Consider the following 23910-nt stretch of genomic DNA (forward strand, 5'->3'; position numbering starts at 1 on the left):
ATGAGGGTAGTGCCTTTGATGTAGTCTATATGGATTTTAGCAAGGCTTTTGATAAGGTCCCGCATGCCAGATTGGTCACGAAAGTAAAAGCCCATGGGATCCAAGGCAAAGTGGCAAGTTGGATCCAAAATTGGCTCAGAGGCAGGAAACAAAGGGTAATGGTCGAAGGGTGTTTTTGTGACCGGAAGGCTGTTTCCAGTGGGGTTCCGCAGGGCTCACAGAATCACAGAAACCCCACAGTGCAGATAGAGGCCATTTCGGCCCATCGAGCCTGCACCGACTCAGTACTGGGCCCTTTGCTTTTTCTGGTATATATCAATGATTTGGATTTGAATGTAGGAAGTATGATTAAGAAGTTTGCAGATGATACAAAAATTGGCCGTGTGGTTAATAATGAAACAGAATGCTGTAGACTGCAGGAAGATATCAATGGACTCGTCTAGTGGGCAGAACAGTGGCAAATGGAATTCAGTTGGAATACACAATAAATGGTAGGACACTGAGAAATGCAGAGGATCAGCGGGACCTTGGAGTGCATGTCCACAGATCCCTGAAGGTAGCAGGACAGGTAGATAAAGTGGTTAAGCAGGCATACGGGATACTTGCCTTTATTAGCCGAGGCGTAGAATATAAGAGCGGGGAGGTTATGCTTCAACTGTATAAAACACTAGTTAGGCCGCAGCTAGAGTGCCGCGTGCAGTTCTGGTCACCACATTACAAGAAGGATGCGATTGCACGAGAGAAGGTGCAGAGGAGATTTCCGAGGATGTTGCCTGGGCTGGGGAATTTTAGTTATGAGGAAAGATTGGATAGGCTGGGGTTGTTTTCTTTGGAACACAGGAGGCTGAGGCGAGACCTAATTGAGGTGTGTAAAATTATGAGGGGCCGAGATAGAGTGGATAGGAAGGACCTATTTCCCTTAGCAGAAGGGTCAATAATAGATTTCAAGTAATTGGTAGGAGGTTTACAGGGAATTTGAGGAGACATTTTTTCACCCAGTGAATGGTGGGGGTCTGGAATGCACTGCCTGAAAGGGTGGTAGAGGCAGAAACCCTCATCACGTTTAAAAAGTACTTGGATATGCACTTGAACTGCCGTAACCTACAAGGCTACGGACCAAGTGCTGTAAAGTGGGATTTGGGTGGATTGCTCTTTGTCGGCTGGCACGGACAAGATGGGCCGAATGGCCTCCTTCTGTGCTGTAAATTTCTATGATTCTGCCTGATCATGTGACATCTGCCCACACGACTTCTACAAATGTTATTACATTGTAGCCAGGATTGTTTAGTTTCCAATTCCGCCCATTTTGAAGCCAGGTCTCCGTTATGGCTACTATTGCATAACCCCATGTGGCAACTTGCGCCTGCAACTCGTCAATCTTATTTGTAACACTCCTCGCATTAACACACATGCATTTCAACAGCATGCTAGTTGGCTTTGCTTTTTTCCTGAATTTAACTGCTGCTCTTTCTACATTCTTCTTTGTTCTGTTGCTGTTTGTCCCTCCGAGTTTTCTATGCACCTTGTCTCTCCTCTCTGCTGCTGTGTCCTGGTGGCCCTCCGCCAGTGTGTGTATTTTGGCTATCTTATTTTCTTCTTCTGCTTATTTCGGCCCTGTGTCTGGAGCCCCTTGCATTTGTGTAGCAGCAGGAGAATGTGCAGCGAAGAAATGGTCAAAGGAAAGCGAGAGAGAGAGACAGAGAGAGAGAGAGCAGCAAAAAGGATGTTGATTGATTAAGAGCAGTGTGTGCGCGTGTGTGTGCAAAACGTTGAGCAGCCTGTGGCGGCAGCAAAAGCCTACTGCACCCGGTATTCCCAGGCGGTCTCCCATCCAAGTACTAACCAGGCCTGACTCTGCTTAGCTTCCGAGATCAGACGAGATCGGGCACATTCAGACTAGTATGGCCGTAGGCATATGCTAGCTGGCTTTCTCTTTACTTAAAGCTGTCGCCCATTTTTTTCTCTTCTACGCATTCATACAAGTATTCAACACTCAATTTACATTTACAAATTTTACTCCTCCCGCAACCCCCCACCCCCCCTCCACCTCTTCTTGCTGCTCTGCCTCCCACACAAACAAACTACAAGCCCAACCCTTCATTGCCTTCTATTCAAATATTACATCAAATAAACATGCTCAAACACCAAGTCTTAAGGGCTGTAGCATCTTTCAAACTGGACAAATACCCAGGCCCGCATCAAATCTATCCCACACTCTTAAGAGAAGTAAGACACCAAATAGCACAGGCTCTCACCATCATTTTACAATCCTCTCTGGCTACAGGTGTGGTGCCCGACCACTGGAGGACTGCTAACGTGCTACCGTTCTTTCAAAAGGGAGAGAGGGATAGACCGCATAATTACAGGCCAGTCAGCCTAACCTCGGTGGTGGGAAAATTATTGGAAAAAGTTCTGAGGGACAGGAGAAATCTTCATTTAGAAAGACACGGATTAATCAGGGACAGTCAGCATGGATTTCTTAACGGAAGGTCGTGTCTGACTAACGCAATTCAATTTTTCGAGGAGGTAACAAGGAGGGTCGATGAGGGTAGTGCCTTTGATGTAGTCTATATGGATTTTAGCAAGGCTTTTGATAAGGTCCCGCATGCCAGATTGGTCACGAAAGTAAAAGCCCATGGGATCCAAGGCAAAGTGGCAAGTTGGATCCAAAATTGGCTCAGAGGCAGGAAACAAAGGGTAATGGTCGAAGGGTGTTTTTGTGACCGGAAGGCTGTTTCCAGTGGGGTTCCGCAGGGCTCAGAGAATCACAGAAACCCCACAGTGCAGATAGAGGCCATTTCGGCCCATCGAGCCTGCACCGACTCAGTACTGGGCCCTTTGCTTTTTCTGGTATATATCAATGATTTGGATTTGAATGTAGGAAGTATGATTAAGAAGTTTGCAGATGATACAAAAATTGGCCGTGTGGTTAATAATGAAACAGAATGCTGTAGACTGCAGGAAGATATCAATGGACTCGTCTAGTGGGCAGAACAGTGGCAAATGGAATTCAGTTGGAATACACAATAAATGGTAGGACACTGAGAAATGCAGAGGATCAGCGGGACCTTGGAGTGCATGTCCACAGATCCCTGAAGGTAGCAGGACAGGTAGATAAAGTGGTTAAGCAGGCATACGGGATACTTGCCTTTATTAGCCGAGGCGTAGAATATAAGAGCGGGGAGGTTATGCTTCAACTGTATAAAACACTAGTTAGGCCGCAGCTAGAGTGCCGCGTGCAGTTCTGGTCACCACATTACAAGAAGGATGCGATTGCACTAGAGAAGGTGCAGAGGAGATTTCCGAGGATGTTGCCTGGGCTGGGGAATTTTAGTTATGAGGAAAGATTGGATAGGCTGGGGTTGTTTTCTTTGGAACACAGGAGGCTGAGGCGAGACCTAATTGAGGTGTGTAAAATTATGAGGGGCCGAGATAGAGTGGATAGGAAGGACCTATTTCCCTTAGCAGAAGGGTCAATAATAGATTTCAAGTAATTGGTAGGAGGTTTACAGGGAATTTGAGGAGACATTTTTTCACCCAGTGAATGGTGGGGGTCTGGAATGCACTGCCTGAAAGGGTGGTAGAGGCAGAAACCCTCATCACGTTTAAAAAGTACTTGGATATGCACTTGAACTGCCGTAACCTACAAGGCTACGGACCAAGTGCTGTAAAGTGGGATTTGGGTGGATTGCTCTTTGTCGGCTGGCACGGACAAGATGGGCCGAATGGCCTCCTTCTGTGCTGTAAATTTCTATGATTCTGCCTGATCATGTGACATCTGCCCACACGACTTCTACAAATGTTATTACATTGTAGCCAGGATTGTTTAGTTTCCAATTCCGCCCATTTTGAAGCCAGGTCTCCGTTATAGCTACTATTGCATAACCCCATGTGGCAACTTGCGCCTGCAACTCGTCAATCTTATTTGTAACGCTCCTCGCATTAACACACATGCATTTCAACAGCATGCTAGTTGGCTTTGCTTTTTTCCTGAATTTAACTGCTGCTCTTTCTACATTCTTCTTTGTTCTGTTGCTGTTTGTCCCTCCGAGTTTTCTATGCACCTTGTCTCTCCTCTCTGCTGCTGTGTCCTGGTGGCCCTCCGCCAGTGTGTGTATTTTGGCTATCTTATTTTCTTCTTCTGCTTATTTCGGCCCTGTGTCTGGAGCCCCTTGCATTTGTGTAGCAGCAGGAGAATGTGCAGCGAAGAAATGGTCAAAGGAAAGCGAGAGAGAGAGACAGAGAGAGAGAGAGAGAGAGAGAGAGCAGCAAAAAGGATGTTGATTGATTAAGAGCAGTGTGTGCGCGTGTGTGTGCAAAACGTTGAGCAGCCTGTGGCGGCAGCAAAAGCCTACTGCACCCGGTATTCCCAGGCGGTCTCCCATCCAAGTACTAACCAGGCCTGACTCTGCTTAGCTTCCGAGATCAGACGAGATCGGGCGCATTCAGACTAGTATGGCCGTAGGCATATGCTAGCTGGCTTTCTCTTTACTTAAAGCTGTCGCCCATTTTTTTCTCTTCTACGCATTCATACAAGTATTCAACACTCAATTTACATTTACAAATTTTACTCCTCCCGCAACCCCCCACCCCCCCTCCACCTCTTCTTGCTGCTCTGCCTCCCACACAAACAAACTACAAGCCCAACCCTTCATTGCCTTCTATTCAAATATTACATCAAATAAACATGCTCAAACACCAAGTCTTAAGGGCTGTAGTATCTTTCAAACTGGACAAATACCCAGGCCCGCATCAAATCTATCCCACACTCTTAAGAGAAGTAAGACACCAAATAGCACAGGCTCTCACCATCATTTTACAATCCTCTCTGGCTACAGGTGTGGTGCCCGACCACTGGAGGACTGCTAACGTGCTACCGTTCTTTCAAAAGGGAGAGAGGGATAGACCGCATAATTACAGGCCAGTCAGCCTAACCTCGGTGGTGGGAAAATTATTGGAAAAAGTTCTGAGGGACAGGAGAAATCTTCATTTAGAAAGACACGGATTAATCAGGGACAGTCAGCATGGATTTCTTAACGGAAGGTCGTGTCTGACTAACGCAATTCAATTTTTCGAGGAGGTAACAAGGAGGGTCGATGAGGGTAGTGCCTTTGATGTAGTCTATATGGATTTTAGCAAGGCTTTTGATAAGGTCCCGCATGCCAGATTGGTCACGAAAGTAAAAGCCCATGGGATCCAAGGCAAAGTGGCAAGTTGGATCCAAAATTGGCTCAGAGGCAGGAAACAAAGGGTAATGGTCGAAGGGTGTTTTTGTGACCGGAAGGCTGTTTCCAGTGGGGTTCCGCAGGGCTCAGAGAATCACAGAAACCCCACAGTGCAGATAGAGGCCATTTCGGCCCATCGAGCCTGCACCGACTCAGTACTGGGCCCTTTGCTTTTTCTGGTATATATCAATGATTTGGATTTGAATGTAGGAAGTATGATTAAGAAGTTTGCAGATGATACAAAAATTGGCCGTGTGGTTAATAATGAAACAGAATGCTGTAGACTGCAGGAAGATATCAATGGACTCGTCTAGTGGGCAGAACAGTGGCAAATGGAATTCAGTTGGAATACACAATAAATGGTAGGACACTGAGAAATGCAGAGGATCAGCGGGACCTTGGAGTGCATGTCCACAGATCCCTGAAGGTAGCAGGACAGGTAGATAAAGTGGTTAAGCAGGCATACGGGATACTTGCCTTTATTAGCCGAGGCGTAGAATATAAGAGCGGGGAGGTTATGCTTCAACTGTATAAAACACTAGTTAGGCCGCAGCTAGAGTGCCGCGTGCAGTTCTGGTCACCACATTACAAGAAGGATGCGATTGCACTAGAGAAGGTGCAGAGGAGATTTCCGAGGATGTTGCCTGGGCTGGGGAATTTTAGTTATGAGGAAAGATTGGATAGGCTGGGGTTGTTTTCTTTGGAACACAGGAGGCTGAGGCGAGACCTAATTGAGGTGTGTAAAATTATGAGGGGCCGAGATAGAGTGGATAGGAAGGACCTATTTCCCTTAGCAGAAGGGTCAATAATAGATTTCAAGTAATTGGTAGGAGGTTTACAGGGAATTTGAGGAGACATTTTTTCACCCAGTGAATGGTGGGGGTCTGGAATGCACTGCCTGAAAGGGTGGTAGAGGCAGAAACCCTCATCACGTTTAAAAAGTACTTGGATATGCACTTGAACTGCCGTAACCTACAAGGCTACGGACCAAGTGCTGTAAAGTGGGATTTGGGTGGATTGCTCTTTGTCGGCTGGCACGGACAAGATGGGCCGAATGGCCTCCTTCTGTGCTGTAAATTTCTATGATTCTGCCTGATCATGTGACATCTGCCCACACGACTTCTACAAATGTTATTACATTGTAGCCAGGATTGTTTAGTTTCCAATTCCGCCCATTTTGAAGCCAGGTCTCCGTTATAGCTACTATTGCATAACCCCATGTGGCAACTTGCGCCTGCAACTCGTCAATCTTATTTGTAACGCTCCTCGCATTAACACACATGCATTTCAACAGCATGCTAGTTGGCTTTGCTTTTTTCCTGAATTTAACTGCTGCTCTTTCGACATTCTTCTTTGTTCTGTTGCTGTTTGTCCCTCCGAGTTTTCTATGCACCTTGTCTCTCCTCTCTGCTGCTGTGTCCTGGTGGCCCTCCGCCAGTGTGTGTATTTTGGCTATCTTATTTTCTTCTTCTGCTTATTTCGGCCCTGTGTCTGGAGCCCCTTGCATTTGTGTAGCAGCAGGAGAATGTGCAGCGAAGAAATGGTCAAAGGAAAGCGAGAGAGAGAGACAGAGAGAGAGAGAGAGAGAGAGCAGCAAAAAGGATGTTGATTGATTAAGAGCAGTGTGTGCGCGTGTGTGTGCAAAACGTTGAGCAGCCTGTGGCGGCAGCAAAAGCCTACTGCACCTGGTATTCCCAGGCGGTCTCCCATCCAAGTACTAACCAGGCCTGACTCTGCTTAGCTTCCGAGATCAGACGAGATCGGGCACATTCAGACTAGTATGGCCGTAGGCATATGCTAGCTGGCTTTCTCTTTACTTAAAGCTGTCGCCCATTTTTTTCTCTTCTACGCATTCATACAAGTATTCAACACTCAATTTACATTTACAAATTTTACTCCTCCCGCAACCCCCCACCCCCCCTCCACCTCTTCTTGCTGCTCTGCCTCCCACACAAACAAACTACAAGCCCAACCCTTCATTGCCTTCTATTCAAATATTACATCAAATAAACATGCTCAAACACCAAGTCTTAAGGGCTGTAGCATCTTTCAAACTGGACAAATACCCAGGCCCGCATCAAATCTATCCCACACTCTTAAGAGAAGTAAGACACCAAATAGCACAGGCTCTCACCATCATTTTACAATCCTCTCTGGCTACAGGTGTGGTGCCCGACCACTGGAGGACTGCTAACGTGCTACCGTTCTTTCAAAAGGGAGAGAGGGATAGACCGCATAATTACAGGCCAGTCAGCCTAACCTCGGTGGTGGGAAAATTATTGGAAAAAGTTCTGAGGGACAGGAGAAATCTTCATTTAGAAAGACACGGATTAATCAGGGACAGTCAGCATGGATTTCTTAACGGAAGGTCGTGTCTGACTAACGCAATTCAATTTTTCGAGGAGGTAACAAGGAGGGTCGATGAGGGTAGTGCCTTTGATGTAGTCTATATGGATTTTAGCAAGGCTTTTGATAAGGTCCCGCATGCCAGATTGGTCACGAAAGTAAAAGCCCATGGGATCCAAGGCAAAGTGGCAAGTTGGATCCAAAATTGGCTCAGAGGCAGGAAACAAAGGGTAATGGTCGAAGGGTGTTTTTGTGACCGGAAGGCTGTTTCCAGTGGGGTTCCGCAGGGCTCACAGAATCACAGAAACCCCACAGTGCAGATAGAGGCCATTTCGGCCCATCGAGCCTGCACCGACTCAGTACTGGGCCCTTTGCTTTTTCTGGTATATATCAATGATTTGGATTTGAATGTAGGAAGTATGATTAAGAAGTTTGCAGATGATACAAAAATTGGCCGTGTGGTTAATAATGAAACAGAATGCTGTAGACTGCAGGAAGATATCAATGGACTCGTCTAGTGGGCAGAACAGTGGCAAATGGAATTCAGTTGGAATACACAATAAATGGTAGGACACTGAGAAATGCAGAGGATCAGCGGGACCTTGGAGTGCATGTCCACAGATCCCTGAAGGTAGCAGGACAGGTAGATAAAGTGGTTAAGCAGGCATACGGGATACTTGCCTTTATTAGCCGAGGCGTAGAATATAAGAGCGGGGAGGTTATGCTTCAACTGTATAAAACACTAGTTAGGCCGCAGCTAGAGTGCCGCGTGCAGTTCTGGTCACCACATTACAAGAAGGATGCGATTGCACTAGAGAAGGTGCAGAGGAGATTTCCGAGGATGTTGCCTGGGCTGGGGAATTTTAGCTATGAGGAAAGATTGGATAGGCTGGGGTTGTTTTCTTTGGAATACAGGAGGCTGAGGCGAGACCTAATTGAGGTGTGTAAAATTATGAGGGGCCGAGATAGAGTGGATAGGAAGGACCTATTTCCCTTAGCAGAAGGGTCAATAATAGATTTCAAGTAATTGGTAGGAGGTTTACAGGGAATTTGAGGAGACATTTTTTCACCCAGTGAATGGTGGGGGTCTGGAATGCACTGCCTGAAAGGGTGGTAGAGGCAGAAACCCTCATCACGTTTAAAAAGTACTTGGATATGCACTTGAACTGCCGTAACCTACAAGGCTACGGACCAAGTGCTGTAAAGTGGGATTTGGGTGGATTGCTCTTTGTCGGCTGGCACGGACAAGATGGGCCGAATGGCCTCCTTCTGTGCTGTAAATTTCTATGATTCTGCCTGATCATGTGACATCTGCCCACACGACTTCTACAAATGTTATTACATTGTAGCCAGGATTGTTTAGTTTCCAATTCCGCCCATTTTGAAGCCAGGTCTCCGTTATGGCTACTATTGCCTAACCCCATGTGGCAACTTGCGCCTGCAACTCGTCAATCTTATTTGTAACACTCCTCGCATTAACACACATGCATTTCAACAGCATGCTAGTTGGCTTTGCTTTTTTCCTGAATTTAACTGCTGCTCTTTCTACATTCTTCTTTGTTCTGTTGCTGTTTGTCCCTCCGAGTTTTCTATGCACCTTGTCTCTCCTCTCTGCTGCTGTGTCCTGGTGGCCCTCCGCCAGTGTGTGTATTTTGGCTATCTTATTTTCTTCTTCTGCTTATTTCGGCCCTGTGTCTGGAGCCCCTTGCATTTGTGTAGCAGCAGGAGAATGTGCAGCGAAGAAATGGTCAAAGGAAAGCGAGAGAGAGAGACAGAGAGAGAGAGAGCAGCAAAAAGGATGTTGATTGATTAAGAGCAGTGTGTGCGCGTGTGTGTGCAAAACGTTGAGCAGCCTGTGGCGGCAGCAAAAGCCTACTGCACCTGGTATTCCCAGGCAGTCTCCCATCCAAGTACTAACCAGGCCTGACGCTGCTTAGCTTCCGAGATCAGACGAGATCGGGCGCATTCAGACTAGTATGGCCGTAGGCATATGCTAGCTGGCTTTCTCTTTACTTAAAGCTGTCGCCCATTTTTTTCTCTTCTACGCATTCATACAAGTATTCAACACTCAATTTACATTTACAAATTTTACTCCTCCCGCAACCCCCCACCCCCCCTCCACCTCTTCTTGCTGCTCTGCCTCCCACACAAACAAACTACAAGCCCAACCCTTCATTGCCTTCTATTCAAATATTACATCAAATAAACATGCTCAAACACCAAGTCTTAAGGGCTGTAGCATCTTTCAAACTGGACAAATACCCAGGCCCGCATCAAATCTATCCCACACTCTTAAGAGAAGTAAGACACCAAATAGCACAGGCTCTCACCATCATTTTACAATCCTCTCTGGCTACAGGTGTGGTGCCCGACCACTGGAGGACTGCTAACGTGCTACCGCTCTTTCAAAAGGGAGAGAGGGATAGACCGCATAATTACAGGACAGTCAGCCTAACCTCGGTGGTGGGAAAATTATTGGAAAAAGTTCTGAGGGACAGGAGAAATCTTCATTTAGAAAGACACGGATTAATCAGGGACAGTCAGCATGGATTTCTTAACGGAAGGTCGTGTCTGACTAACGCAATTCAATTTTTCGAGGAGGTAACAAGGAGGGTCGATGAGGGTAGTGCCTTTGATGTAGTCTATATGGATTTTAGCAAGGCTTTTGATAAGGTCCCGCATGCCAGATTGGTCACGAAAGTAAAAGCCCATGGGATCCAAGGCAAAGTGGCAAGTTGGATCCAAAATTGGCTCAGAGGCAGGAAACAAAGGGTAATGGTCGAAGGGTGTTTTTGTGACCGGAAGGCTGTTTCCAGTGGGGTTCCGCAGGGCTCACAGAATCACAGAAACCCCACAGTGCAGATAGAGGCCATTTCGGCCCATCGAGCCTGCACCGACTCAGTACTGGGCCCTTTGCTTTTTCTGGTATATATCAATGATTTGGATTTGAATGTAGGAAGTATGATTAAGAAGTTTGCAGATGATACAAAAATTGGCCGTGTGGTTAATAATGAAACAGAATGCTGTAGACTGCAGGAAGATATCAATGGACTCGTCTAGTGGGCAGAACAGTGGCAAATGGAATTCAGTTGGAATACACAATAAATGGTAGGACACTGAGAAATGCAGAGGATCAGCGGGACCTTGGAGTGCATGTCCACAGATCCCTGAAGGTAGCAGGACAGGTAGATAAAGTGGTTAAGCAGGCATACGGGATACTTGCCTTTATTAGCCGAGGCGTAGAATATAAGAGCGGGGAGGTTATGCTTCAACTGTATAAAACACTAGTTAGGCCGCAGCTAGAGTGCCGCGTGCAGTTCTGGTCACCACATTACAAGAAGGATGCGATTGCACTAGAGAAGGTGCAGAGGAGATTTCCGAGGATGTTGCCTGGGCTGGGGAATTTTAGTTATGAGGAAAGATTGGATAGGCTGGGGTTGTTTTCTTTGGAACACAGGAGGCTGAGGCGAGACCTAATTGAGGTGTGTAAAATTATGAGGGGCCGAGATAGAGTGGATAGGAAGGACCTATTTCCCTTAGCAGAAGGGTCAATAATAGATTTCAAGTAATTGGTAGGAGGTTTACAGGGAATTTGAGGAGACATTTTTTCACCCAGTGAATGGTGGGGGTCTGGAATGCACTGCCTGAAAGGGTGGTAGAGGCAGAAACCCTCATCACGTTTAAAAAGTACTTGGATATGCACTTGAACTGCCGTAACCTACAAGGCTACGGACCAAGTGCTGTAAAGTGGGATTTGGGTGGATTGCTCTTTGTCGGCTGGCACGGACAAGATGGGCCGAATGGCCTCCTTCTGTGCTGTAAATTTCTATGATTCTGCCTGATCATGTGACATCTGCCCACACGACTTCTACAAATGTTATTACATTGTAGCCAGGATTGTTTAGTTTCCAATTCCGCCCATTTTGAAGCCAGGTCTCCGTTATGGCTACTATTGCATAACCCCATGTGGCAACTTGCGCCTGCAACTCGTCAATCTTATTTGTAACGCTCCTCGCATTAACACACATGCATTTCAACAGCATGCTAGTTGGCTTTGCTTTTTTCCTGAATTTAACTGCTGCTCTTTCTACATTCTTCTTTGTTCTGTTGCTGTTTGTCCCTCCGAGTTTTCTATGCACCTTGTCTCACCTCTCTGCTGCTGTGTCCTGGTGGCCCTCCGCCAGTGTGTGTATTTTGGCTATCTTATTTTCTTCTTCTGCTTATTTCGGCCCTGTGTCTGGAGCCCCTTGCATTTGTGTAGCAGCAGGAGAATGTGCAGCGAAGAAATGGTCAAAGGAAAGCGAGAGAGAGAGAGAGAGCAGCAAAAAGGATGTTGATTGATTAAGAGCAGTGTGTGCGCGTGTGTGTGCAAAACGTTGAGCAGCCTGTAGCGGCAGCAAAAGCCTACTGCACCTGGTATTCCCAGGCGGTCTCCCATCCAAGTACTAACCAGGCCTGACTCTGCTTAGCTTCCGAAATCAGACGAGATCGGGCGCATTCAGACTAGTATGGCTGTAGGCATATGCTGGCTGGCTTTCTCTTTACTTAAAGCTGTCGCCCATTTTTTTCTCTTCTACGCATTCATACAAGTATTCAACACTCAATTTACATTTACAAATTTTACTCCTCCCGCAACCCCCCACCCCCCCTCCACCTCTTCTTGCTGCTCTGCCTCCCACACAAACAAACTACAAGCCCAACCCTTCATTGCCTTCTATTCAAATATTACATCAAATAAACATGCTCAAACACCAAGTCTTAAGGGCTGTAGCATCTTTCAAACTGGACAAATACCCAGGCCCGCATCAAATCTATCCCACACTCTTAAGAGAAGTAAGACACCAAATAGCACAGGCTCTCACCATCATTTTACAATCCTCTCTGGCTACAGGTGTGGTGCCCGACCACTGGAGGACTGCTAACGTGCTACCGTTCTTTCAAAAGGGAGAGAGGGATAGACCGCATAATTACAGGCCAGTCAGCCTAACCTCGGTGGTGGGTAAATTATTGGAAAAAGTTCTGAGGGACAGGAGAAATCTTCATTTAGAAAGACACGGATTAATCAGGGACAGTCAGCATGGATTTCTTAACGGAAGGTCGTGTCTGACTAACGCAATTCAATTTTTCGAGGAGGTAACAAGGAGGGTCGATGAGGGTAGTGCCTTTGATGTAGTCTATATGGATTTTAGCAAGGCTTTTGATAAGGTCCCGCATGCCAGATTGGTCACGAAAGTAAAAGCCCATGGGATCCAAGGCAAAGTGGCAAGTTGGATCCAAAATTGGCTCAGAGGCAGGAAACAAAGGGTAATGGTCGAAGGGTGTTTTTGTGACCGGAAGGCTGTTTCCAGTGGGGTTCCGCAGGGCTCAGAGAATCACAGAAACCCCACAGTGCAGATAGAGGCCATTTCGGCCCATCGAGCCTGCACCGACTCAGTACTGGGCCCTTTGCTTTTTCTGGTATATATCAATGATTTGGATTTGAATGTAGGAAGTATGATTAAGAAGTTTGCAGATGATACAAAAATTGGCCGTGTGGTTAATAATGAAACAGAATGCTGTAGACTGCAGGAAGATATCAATGGACTCGTCTAGTGGGCAGAACAGTGGCAAATGGAATTCAGTTGGAATACACAATAAATGGTAGGACACTGAGAAATGCAGAGGATCAGCGGGACCTTGGAGTGCATGTCCACAGATCCCTGAAGGTAGCAGGACAGGTAGATAAAGTGGTTAAGCAGGCATACGGGATACTTGCCTTTATTAGCCGAGGCGTAGAATATAAGAGCGGGGAGGTTATGCTTCAACTGTATAAAACACTAGTTAGGCCGCAGCTAGAGTGCCGCGTGCAGTTCTGGTCACCACATTACAAGAAGGATGCGATTGCACTAGAGAAGGTGCAGAGGAGATTTCCGAGGATGTTGCCTGGGCTGGGGAATTTTAGTTATGAGGAAAGATTGGATAGGCTGGGGTTGTTTTCTTTGGAACACAGGAGGCTGAGGCGAGACCTAATTGAGGTGTGTAAAATTATGAGGGGCCGAGATAGAGTGGATAGGAAGGACCTATTTCCCTTAGCAGAAGGGTCAATAATAGATTTCAAGTAATTGGTAGGAGGTTTACAGGGAATTTGAGGAGACATTTTTTCACCCAGTGAATGGTGGGGGTCTGGAATGCACTGCCTGAAAGGGTGGTAGAGGCAGAAACCCTCATCACGTTTAAAAAGTACTTGGATATGCACTTGAACTGCCGTAACCTACAAGGCTACGGACCAAGTGCTGTAAAGTGGGATTTGGGTGGATTGCTCTTTGTCGGCTGGCACGGACAAGATGGGCCGAATGGCCTCCTTCTGTGCTGTAAATTTCTATGATTCTGCCTGATCATGTGACATCTGCCCACACGACTTCTACAAATGTTATTACATTGTAGCCAGGATTGTTTAGTTTCCAATTCCGCCCATTTTGAAGCCAGGTCTCCGTTATAGCTACTATTGCATAACCCCATGTGGCAACTTGCGCCTGCAACTCGTCAATCTTATTTGTAACGCTCCTCGCATTAACACACATGCATTTCAACAGCATGCTAGTTGGCTTTGCTTTTTTCCTGAATTTAACTGCTGCTCTTTCTACATTCTTCTTTGTTCTGTTGCTGTTTGTCCCTCCGAGTTTTCTATGCACCTTGTCTCTCCTCTCTGCTGCTGTGTCCTGGTGGCCCTCCGCCAGTGTGTGTATTTTGGCTATCTTATTTTCTTCTTCTGCTTATTTCGGCCCTGTGTCTGGAGCCCCTTGCATTTGTGTAGCAGCAGGAGAATGTGCAGCGAAGAAATGGTCAAAGGAAAGCGAGAGAGAGAGACAGAGAGAGAGAGAGAGAGAGAGAGAGCAGCAAAAAGGATGTTGATTGATTAAGAGCAGTGTGTGCGCGTGTGTGTGCAAAACGTTGAGCAGCCTGTGGCGGCAGCAAAAGCCTACTGCACCCGGTATTCCCAGGCGGTCTCCCATCCAAGTACTAACCAGGCCTGACTCTGCTTAGTTTCACGAGATCAGACGAGATCGGGCGCATTCAGACTAGTATGGCCGTAGGCATATGCTAGCTGGCTTTCTCTTTACTTAAAGCTGTCGCCCATTTTTTTCTCTTCTACGCATTCATACAAGTATTCAACACTCAATTTACATTTACAAATTTTACTCCTCCCGCAACCCCCCAGCCCCCCTCCACCTCTTCTTGCTGCTCTGCCTCCCACACAAACAAACTACAAGCCCAACCCTTCATTGCCTTCTATTCAAATATTACATCAAATAAACATGCTCAAACACCAAGTCTTAAGGGCTGTAGTATCTTTCAAACTGGACAAATACCCAGGCCCGCATCAAATCTATCCCACACTCTTAAGAGAAGTAAGACACCAAATAGCACAGGCTCTCACCATCATTTTACAATCCTCTCTGGCTACAGGTGTGGTGCCCGACCACTGGAGGACTGCTAACGTGCTACCGTTCTTTCAAAAGGGAGAGAGGGATAGACCGCATAATTACAGGCCAGTCAGCCTAACCTCGGTGGTGGGAAAATTATTGGAAAAAGTTCTGAGGGACAGGAGAAATCTTCATTTAGAAAGACACGGATTAATCAGGGACAGTCAGCATGGATTTCTTAACGGAAGGTCGTGTCTGACTAACGCAATTCAATTTTTCGAGGAGGTAACAAGGAGGGTCGATGAGGGTAGTGCCTTTGATGTAGTCTATATGGATTTTAGCAAGGCTTTTGATAAGGTCCCGCATGCCAGATTGGTCACGAAAGTAAAAGCCCATGGGATCCAAGGCAAAGTGGCAAGTTGGATCCAAAATTGGCTCAGAGGCAGGAAACAAAGGGTAATGGTCGAAGGGTGTTTTTGTGACCGGAAGGCTGTTTCCAGTGGGGTTCCGCAGGGCTCAGAGAATCACAGAAACCCCACAGTGCAGATAGAGGCCATTTCGGCCCATCGAGCCTGCACCGACTCAGTACTGGGCCCTTTGCTTTTTCTGGTATATATCAATGATTTGGATTTGAATGTAGGAAGTATGATTAAGAAGTTTGCAGATGATACAAAAATTGGCCGTGTGGTTAATAATGAAACAGAATGCTGTAGACTGCAGGAAGATATCAATGGACTCGTCTAGTGGGCAGAACAGTGGCAAATGGAATTCAGTTGGAATACACAATAAATGGTAGGACACTGAGAAATGCAGAGGATCAGCGGGACCTTGGAGTGCATGTCCACAGATCCCTGAAGGTAGCAGGACAGGTAGATAAAGTGGTTAAGCAGGCATACGGGATACTTGCCTTTATTAGCCGAGGCGTAGAATATAAGAGCGGGGAGGTTATGCTTCAACTGTATAAAACACTAGTTAGGCCGCAGCTAGAGTGCCGCGTGCAGTTCTGGTCACCACATTACAAGAAGGATGCGATTGCACTAGAGAAGGTGCAGAGGAGATTTCCGAGGATGTTGCCTGGGCTGGGGAATTTTAGTTATGAGGAAAGATTGGATAGGCTGGGGTTGTTTTCTTTGGAACACAGGAGGCTGAGGCGAGACCTAATTGAGGTGTGTAAAATTATGAGGGGCCGAGATAGAGTGGATAGGAAGGACCTATTTCCCTTAGCAGAAGGGTCAATAATAGATTTCAAGTAATTGGTAGGAGGTTTACAGGGAATTTGAGGAGACATTTTTTCACCCAGTGAATGGTGGGGGTCTGGAATGCACTGCCTGAAAGGGTGGTAGAGGCAGAAACCCTCATCACGTTTAAAAAGTACTTGGATATGCACTTGAACTGCCGTAACCTACAAGGCTACGGACCAAGTGCTGTAAAGTGGGATTTGGGTGGATTGCTCTTTGTCGGCTGGCACGGACAAGATGGGCCGAATGGCCTCCTTCTGTGCTGTAAATTTCTATGATTCTGCCTGATCATGTGACATCTGCCCACACGACTTCTACAAATGTTATTACATTGTAGCCAGGATTGTTTAGTTTCCAATTCCGCCCATTTTGAAGCCAGGTCTCCGTTATAGCTACTATTGCATAACCCCATGTGGCAACTTGCGCCTGCAACTCGTCAATCTTATTTGTAACGCTCCTCGCATTAACACACATGCATTTCAACAGCATGCTAGTTGGCTTTGCTTTTTTCCTGAATTTAACTGCTGCTCTTTCTACATTCTTCTTTGTTCTGTTGCTGTTTGTCCCTCCGAGTTTTCTATGCACCTTGTCTCTCCTCTCTGCTGCTGTGTCCTGGTGGCCCTCCGCCAGTGTGTGTATTTTGGCTATCTTATTTTCTTCTTCTGCTTATTTCGGCCCTGTGTCTGGAGCCCCTTGCATTTGTGTAGCAGCAGGAGAATGTGCAGCGAAGAAATGGTCAAAGGAAAGCGAGAGAGAGAGACAGAGAGAGAGAGAGAGAGAGAGAGAGCAGCAAAAAGGATGTTGATTGATTAAGAGCAGTGTGTGCGCGTGTGTGTGCAAAACGTTGAGCAGCCTGTGGCGGCAGCAAAAGCCTACTGCACCCGGTATTCCCAGGCGGTCTCCCATCCAAGTACTAACCAGGCCTGACTCTGCTTAGCTTCCGAGATCAGACGAGATCGGGCGCATTCAGACTAGTATGGCCGTAGGCATATGCTAGCTGGCTTTCTCTTTACTTAAAGCTGTCGCCCATTTTTTTCTCTTCTACGCATTCATACAAGTATTCAACACTCAATTTACATTTACAAATTTTACTCCTCCCGCAACCCCCCACCCCCCCTCCACCTCTTCTTGCTGCTCTGCCTCCCACACAAACAAACTACAAGCCCAACCCTTCATTGCCTTCTATTCAAATATTACATCAAATAAACATGCTCAAACACCAAGTCTTAAGGGCTGTAGTATCTTTCAAACTGGACAAATACCCAGGCCCGCATCAAATCTATCCCACACTCTTAAGAGAAGTAAGACACCAAATAGCACAGGCTCTCACCATCATTTTACAATCCTCTCTGGCTACAGGTGTGGTGCCCGACCACTGGAGGACTGCTAACGTGCTACCGTTCTTTCAAAAGGGAGAGAGGGATAGACCGCATAATTACAGGCCAGTCAGCCTAACCTCGGTGGTGGGAAAATTATTGGAAAAAGTTCTGAGGGACAGGAGAAATCTTCATTTAGAAAGACACGGATTAATCAGGGACAGTCAGCATGGATTTCTTAACGGAAGGTCGTGTCTGACTAACGCAATTCAATTTTTCGAGGAGGTAACAAGGAGGGTCGATGAGGGTAGTGCCTTTGATGTAGTCTATATGGATTTTAGCAAGGCTTTTGATAAGGTCCCGCATGCCAGATTGGTCACGAAAGTAAAAGCCCATGGGATCCAAGGCAAAGTGGCAAGTTGGATCCAAAATTGGCTCAGAGGCAGGAAACAAAGGGTAATGGTCGAAGGGTGTTTTTGTGACCGGAAGGCTGTTTCCAGTGGGGTTCCGCAGGGCTCAGAGAATCACAGAAACCCCACAGTGCAGATAGAGGCCATTTCGGCCCATCGAGCCTGCACCGACTCAGTACTGGGCCCTTTGCTTTTTCTGGTATATATCAATGATTTGGATTTGAATGTAGGAAGTATGATTAAGAAGTTTGCAGATGATACAAAAATTGGCCGTGTGGTTAATAATGAAACAGAATGCTGTAGACTGCAGGAAGATATCAATGGACTCGTCTAGTGGGCAGAACAGTGGCAAATGGAATTCAGTTGGAATACACAATAAATGGTAGGACACTGAGAAATGCAGAGGATCAGCGGGACCTTGGAGTGCATGTCCACAGATCCCTGAAGGTAGCAGGACAGGTAGATAAAGTGGTTAAGCAGGCATACGGGATACTTGCCTTTATTAGCCGAGGCGTAGAATATAAGAGCGGGGAGGTTATGCTTCAACTGTATAAAACACTAGTTAGGCCGCAGCTAGAGTGCCGCGTGCAGTTCTGGTCACCACATTACAAGAAGGATGCGATTGCACTAGAGAAGGTGCAGAGGAGATTTCCGAGGATGTTGCCTGGGCTGGGGAATTTTAGTTATGAGGAAAGATTGGATAGGCTGGGGTTGTTTTCTTTGGAACACAGGAGGCTGAGGCGAGACCTAATTGAGGTGTGTAAAATTATGAGGGGCCGAGATAGAGTGGATAGGAAGGACCTATTTCCCTTAGCAGAAGGGTCAATAATAGATTTCAAGTAATTGGTAGGAGGTTTACAGGGAATTTGAGGAGACATTTTTTCACCCAGTGAATGGTGGGGGTCTGGAATGCACTGCCTGAAAGGGTGGTAGAGGCAGAAACCCTCATCACGTTTAAAAAGTACTTGGATATGCACTTGAACTGCCGTAACCTACAAGGCTACGGACCAAGTGCTGTAAAGTGGGATTTGGGTGGATTGCTCTTTGTCGGCTGGCACGGACAAGATGGGCCGAATGGCCTCCTTCTGTGCTGTAAATTTCTATGATTCTGCCTGATCATGTGACATCTGCCCACACGACTTCTACAAATGTTATTACATTGTAGCCAGGATTGTTTAGTTTCCAATTCCGCCCATTTTGAAGCCAGGTCTCCGTTATAGCTACTATTGCATAACCCCATGTGGCAACTTGCGCCTGCAACTCGTCAATCTTATTTGTAACGCTCCTCGCATTAACACACATGCATTTCAACAACATGCTAGTTGCCTTTGCTTTTTTCCTGAATTTAACTGCTGCTCTTTCTACATTCTTCTTTGTTCTGTTGCTGTTTGTCCCTCCGAGTTTTCTATGCACCTTGTCTCTCCTCTCTGCTGCTGTGTCCTGGTGGCCCTCCGCCAGTGTGTGTATTTTGGCTATCTTATTTTCTTCTTCTGCTTATTTCGGCCCTGTGTCTGGAGCCCCTTGCATTTGTGTAGCAGCAGGAGAATGTGCAGCGAAGAAATGGTCAAAGGAAAGCGAGAGAGAGAGAGAGAGAGAGAGAGAGAGAGAGAGAGCAGCAAAAAGGATGTTGATTGATTAAGAGCAGTGTGTGCGCGTGTGTGTGCAAAACATTGAGCAGCCTGTGGCGGCAGCAAAAGCCTACTGCACCCGGTATTCCCAGGCGGTCTCCCATTCAAGTACTAACCAGGCCTGACTCTGCTTAGCTTCCGAGATCAGACGAGATCGGGCGCATTCAGACTAGTATGGCCATAGGCATATGCTAGCTGGCTTTCTCTTTACTTAAAGCTGTCGCCCATTTTTTTCTCTTCTACGCATTCATACAAGTATTCAACACTCAATTTACATTTACAAATTTTACTCCTCCCGCAACCCCCCACCCCCCCTCCACCTCTTCTTGCTGCTCTGCCTCCCACACAAACAAACTACAAGCCCAACCCTTCATTGCCTTCTATTCAAATATTACATCAAATAAACATGCTCAAACACCAAGTCTTAAGGGCTGTAGTATCTTTCAAACTGGACAAATACCCAGGCCCGCATCAAATCTATCCCACACTCTTAAGAGAAGTAAGACAGCAAATAGCACAGGCTCTCACCATCATTTTACAATCCTCTCTGGCTACAGGTGTGGTGCCCGACCACTGGAGGACTGCTAACGTGCTACCGTTCTTTCAAAAGGGAGAGAGGGATAGACCGCATAATTACAGGCCAGTCAGCCTAACCTCGGTGGTGGGAAAATTATTGGAAAAAGTTCTGAGGGACAGGAGAAATCTTCATTTAGAAAGACACGGATTAATCAGGGACAGTCAGCATGGATTTCTTAACGGAAGGTCGTGTCTGACTAACGCAATTCAATTTTTCGAGGAGGTAACAAGGAGGGTCGATGAGGGTAGTGCCTTTGATGTAGTCTATATGGATTTTAGCAAGGCTTTTGATAAGGTCCCGCATGCCAGATTGGTCACGAAAGTAAAAGCCCATGGGATCCAAGGCAAAGTGGCAAGTTGGATCCAAAATTGGCTCAGAGGCAGGAAACAAAGGGTAATGGTCGAAGGGTGTTTTTGTGACCGGAAGGCTGTTTCCAGTGGGGTTCCGCAGGGCTCACAGAATCACAGAAACCCCACAGTGCAGATAGAGGCCATTTCGGCCCATCGAGCCTGCACCGACTCAGTACTGGGCCCTTTGCTTTTTCTGGTATATATCAATGATTTGGATTTGAATGTAGGAAGTATGATTAAGAAGTTTGCAGATGATACAAAAATTGGCCGTGTGGTTAATAATGAAACAGAATGCTGTAGACTGCAGGAAGATATCAATGGACTCGTCTAGTGGGCAGAACAGTGGCAAATGGAATTCAGTTGGAATACACAATAAATGGTAGAACACTGAGAAATGCAGAGGATCAGCGGGACCTTGGAGTGCATGTCCACAGATCCCTGAAGGTAGCAGGACAGGTAGATAAAGTGGTTAAGCAGGCATACGGGATACTTGCCTTTATTAGCCGAGGCGTAGAATATAAGAGCGGGGAGGTTATGCTTCAACTGTATAAAACACTAGTTAGGCCGCAGCTAGAGTGCCGCGTGCAGTTCTGGTCACCACATTACAAGAAGGATGCGATTGCACTAGAGAAGGTGCAGAGGAGATTTCCGAGGATGTTGCCTGGGCTGGGGAATTTTAGTTATGAGGAAAGATTGGATAGGCTGGGGTTGTTTTCTTTGGAACACAGGAGGCTGAGGCGAGACCTAATTGAGGTGTGTAAAATTATGAGGGGCCGAGATAGAGTGGATAGGAAGGACCTATTTCCCTTAGCAGAAGGGTCAATAAAAGATTTCAAGTAATTGGTAGGAGGTTTACAGGGAATTTGAGGAGACATTTTTTCACCCAGTGAATGGTGGGGGTCTGGAATGCACTGCCTGAAAGGGTGGTAGAGGCAGAAACCCTCATCACGTTTAAAAAGTACTTGGATATGCACTTGAACTGCCGTAACCTACAAGGCTACGGACCAAGTGCTGTAAAGTGGGATTTGGGTGGATTGCTCTTTGTCGGCTGGCACGGACAAGATGGGCCGAATGGCCTCCTTCTGTGCTGTAAATTTCTATGATTCTGCCTGATCATGTGACATCTGCCCACACGACTTCTACAAATGTTATTACATTGTAGCCAGGATTGTTTAGTTTCCAATTCCGCCCATTTTGAAGCCAGGTCTCCGTTATAGCTACTATTGCATAACCCCATGTGGCAACTTGCGCCTGCAACTCGTCAATCTTATTTGTAACGCTCCTCGCATTAACACACATGCATTTCAACAGCATGCTAGTTGGCTTTGCTTTTTTCCTGAATTTAACTGCTGCTCTTTCGACATTCTTCTTTGTTCTGTTGCTGTTTGTCCCTCCGAGTTTTCTATGCACCTTGTCTCTCCTCTCTGCTGCTGTGTCCTGGTGGCCCTCCGCCAGTGTGTGTATTTTGGCTATCTTATTTTCTTCTTCTGCTTATTTTGGCCCTGTGTCTGGAGCCCCTTGCATTTGTGTAGCAGCAGGAGAATGTGCAGCGAAGAAATGGTCAAAGGAAAGCAAGAGAGAGAGAGAGAGAGAGCAGCAAAAAGGATGTTGATTGATTAAGAGCAGTGTGTGTGCGTGTGTGCAAAACGTTGAGCAGCCTGTGGCGGCAGCAAAAGCCTACTGCACCCGGTATTCCCAGGCGGTCTCCCATCCAAGTACTAACCAGGCCTGACTCTGCTTAGCTTCCGAGATCAGATGAGATCGGGCGCATTCAGACTAGTATGGCCGTAGGCATATGCTAGCTGGCTTTCTCTTTACTTAAAGCTGTCGCCCATTTTTTTCTCTTCTACGCATTCATACAAGTATTCAACACTCAATTTACATTTACAAATTTTACTCCTCCCGCAACCCCCCACCCCCCCTCCACCTCTTCTTGCTGCTCTGCCTCCCACACAAACAAACTACAAGCCCAACCCTTCATTGCCTTCTATTCAAATATTACATCAAATAAACATGCTCAAACACCAAGTCTTAAGGGCTGTAGCATCTTTCAAACTGGACAAATACCCAGGCCCGCATCAAATCTATCCCACACTCTTAAGAGAAGTAAGACACCAAATAGCACAGGCTCTCACCATCATTTTACAATCCTCTCTGGCTACAGGTGTGGTGCCCGACCACTGGAGGACTGCTAACGTGCTACCGTTCTTTCAAAAGGGAGAGAGGGATAGACCGCATAATTACAGGCCAGTCAGCCTAACCTCGGTGGTGGGAAAATTATTGGAAAAAGTTCTGAGGGACAGGAGAAATCTTCATTTAGAAAGACACGGATTAATCAGGGACAGTCAGCATGGATTTCTTAACGGAAGGTCGTGTCTGACTAACGCAATTCAATTTTTCGAGGAGGTAACAAGGAGGGTCGATGAGGGTAGTGCCTTTGATGTAGTCTATATGGATTTTAGCAAGGCTTTTGATAAGGTCCCGCATGCCAGATTGGTCACGAAAGTAAAAGCCCATGGGATCCAAGGCAAAGTGGCAAGTTGGATCCAAAATTGGCTCAGAGGCAGGAAACAAAGGGTAATGGTCGAAGGGTGTTTTTGTGACCGGAAGGCTGTTTCCAGTGGGGTTCCGCAGGGCTCACAGAATCACAGAAACCCCACAGTGCAGATAGAGGCCATTTCGGCCCATCGAGCCTGCACCGACTCAGTACTGGGCCCTTTGCTTTTTCTGGTATATATCAATGATTTGGATTTGAATGTAGGAAGTATGATTAAGAAGTTTGCAGATGATACAAAAATTGGCCGTGTGGTTAATAATGAAACAGAATGCTGTAGACTGCAGGAAGATATCAATGGACTCGTCTAGTGGGCAGAACAGTGGCAAATGGAATTCAGTTGGAATACACAATAAATGGTAGGACACTGAGAAATGCAGAGGATCAGCGGGACCTTGGAGTGCATGTCCACAGATCCCTGAAGGTAGCAGGACAGGTAGATAAAGTGGTTAAGCAGGCATACGGGATACTTGCCTTTATTAGCCGAGGCGTAGAATATAAGAGCGGGGAGGTTATGCTTCAACTGTATAAAACACTAGTTAGGCCGCAGCTAGAGTGCCGCGTGCAGTTCTGGTCACCACATTACAAGAAGGATGCGATTGCACGAGAGAAGGTGCAGAGGAGATTTCCGAGGATGTTGCCTGGGCTGGGGAATTTTAGTTATGAGGAAAGATTGGATAGGCTGGGGTTGTTTTCTTTGGAACACAGGAGGCTGAGGCGAGACCTAATTGAGGTGTGTAAAATTATGAGGGGCCGAGATAGAGTGGATAGGAAGGACCTATTTCCCTTAGCAGAAGGGTCAATAATAGATTTCAAGTAATTGGTAGGAGGTTTACAGGGAATTTGAGGAGACATTTTTTCAC

At 46.5% G+C, this 23910-nt stretch overlaps 7 non-coding genes and 2 pseudogenes across 7 annotated transcripts; all 9 read right to left on the minus strand.

Moving 5' to 3' along the window:
- Positions 1-1794: 1794 nt before the first annotated feature.
- Positions 1795-1913, minus strand: LOC147103863 (5S ribosomal RNA). The gene has a single exon (XR_015072754.1). It is a non-coding gene; the product is annotated as a 5S ribosomal RNA (ribosomal RNA).
- Positions 1914-4348: 2435 nt separating this feature from the next.
- Positions 4349-4467, minus strand: LOC147103864 (5S ribosomal RNA). The gene has a single exon (XR_015072566.1). It is a non-coding gene; the product is annotated as a 5S ribosomal RNA (ribosomal RNA).
- Positions 4468-6898: 2431 nt separating this feature from the next.
- Positions 6899-7017, minus strand: LOC147103865 (5S ribosomal RNA). Its single transcript, XR_015072606.1, has one exon. It is a non-coding gene; the product is annotated as a 5S ribosomal RNA (ribosomal RNA).
- A 2423-nt stretch (positions 7018-9440) lies between these two features.
- LOC147103866 (5S ribosomal RNA) lies at positions 9441-9559 on the minus strand (annotated as a pseudogene).
- Positions 9560-11972: 2413 nt separating this feature from the next.
- On the minus strand, positions 11973-12091 carry LOC147103867 (5S ribosomal RNA). The gene has a single exon (XR_015072765.1). It is a non-coding gene; the product is annotated as a 5S ribosomal RNA (ribosomal RNA).
- Positions 12092-14526: 2435 nt separating this feature from the next.
- LOC147103868 (5S ribosomal RNA) lies at positions 14527-14646 on the minus strand (annotated as a pseudogene).
- A 2435-nt stretch (positions 14647-17081) lies between these two features.
- LOC147103869 (5S ribosomal RNA) lies at positions 17082-17200 on the minus strand. Its single transcript, XR_015072567.1, has one exon. It is a non-coding gene; the product is annotated as a 5S ribosomal RNA (ribosomal RNA).
- A 2433-nt stretch (positions 17201-19633) lies between these two features.
- LOC147103870 (5S ribosomal RNA) lies at positions 19634-19752 on the minus strand. Its single transcript, XR_015072770.1, has one exon. It is a non-coding gene; the product is annotated as a 5S ribosomal RNA (ribosomal RNA).
- Positions 19753-22167: 2415 nt separating this feature from the next.
- LOC147103871 (5S ribosomal RNA) lies at positions 22168-22286 on the minus strand. Its single transcript, XR_015072463.1, has one exon. It is a non-coding gene; the product is annotated as a 5S ribosomal RNA (ribosomal RNA).
- Positions 22287-23910: the final 1624 nt, after the last annotated feature.

This window comes from Somniosus microcephalus, chromosome 19, assembly GCF_052327205.1.
Source record: "Somniosus microcephalus isolate GS21.2 chromosome 19, FLI_Smic_1.0, whole genome shotgun sequence".
Taxonomy (NCBI): domain Eukaryota; kingdom Metazoa; phylum Chordata; class Chondrichthyes; order Squaliformes; family Somniosidae; genus Somniosus; species Somniosus microcephalus.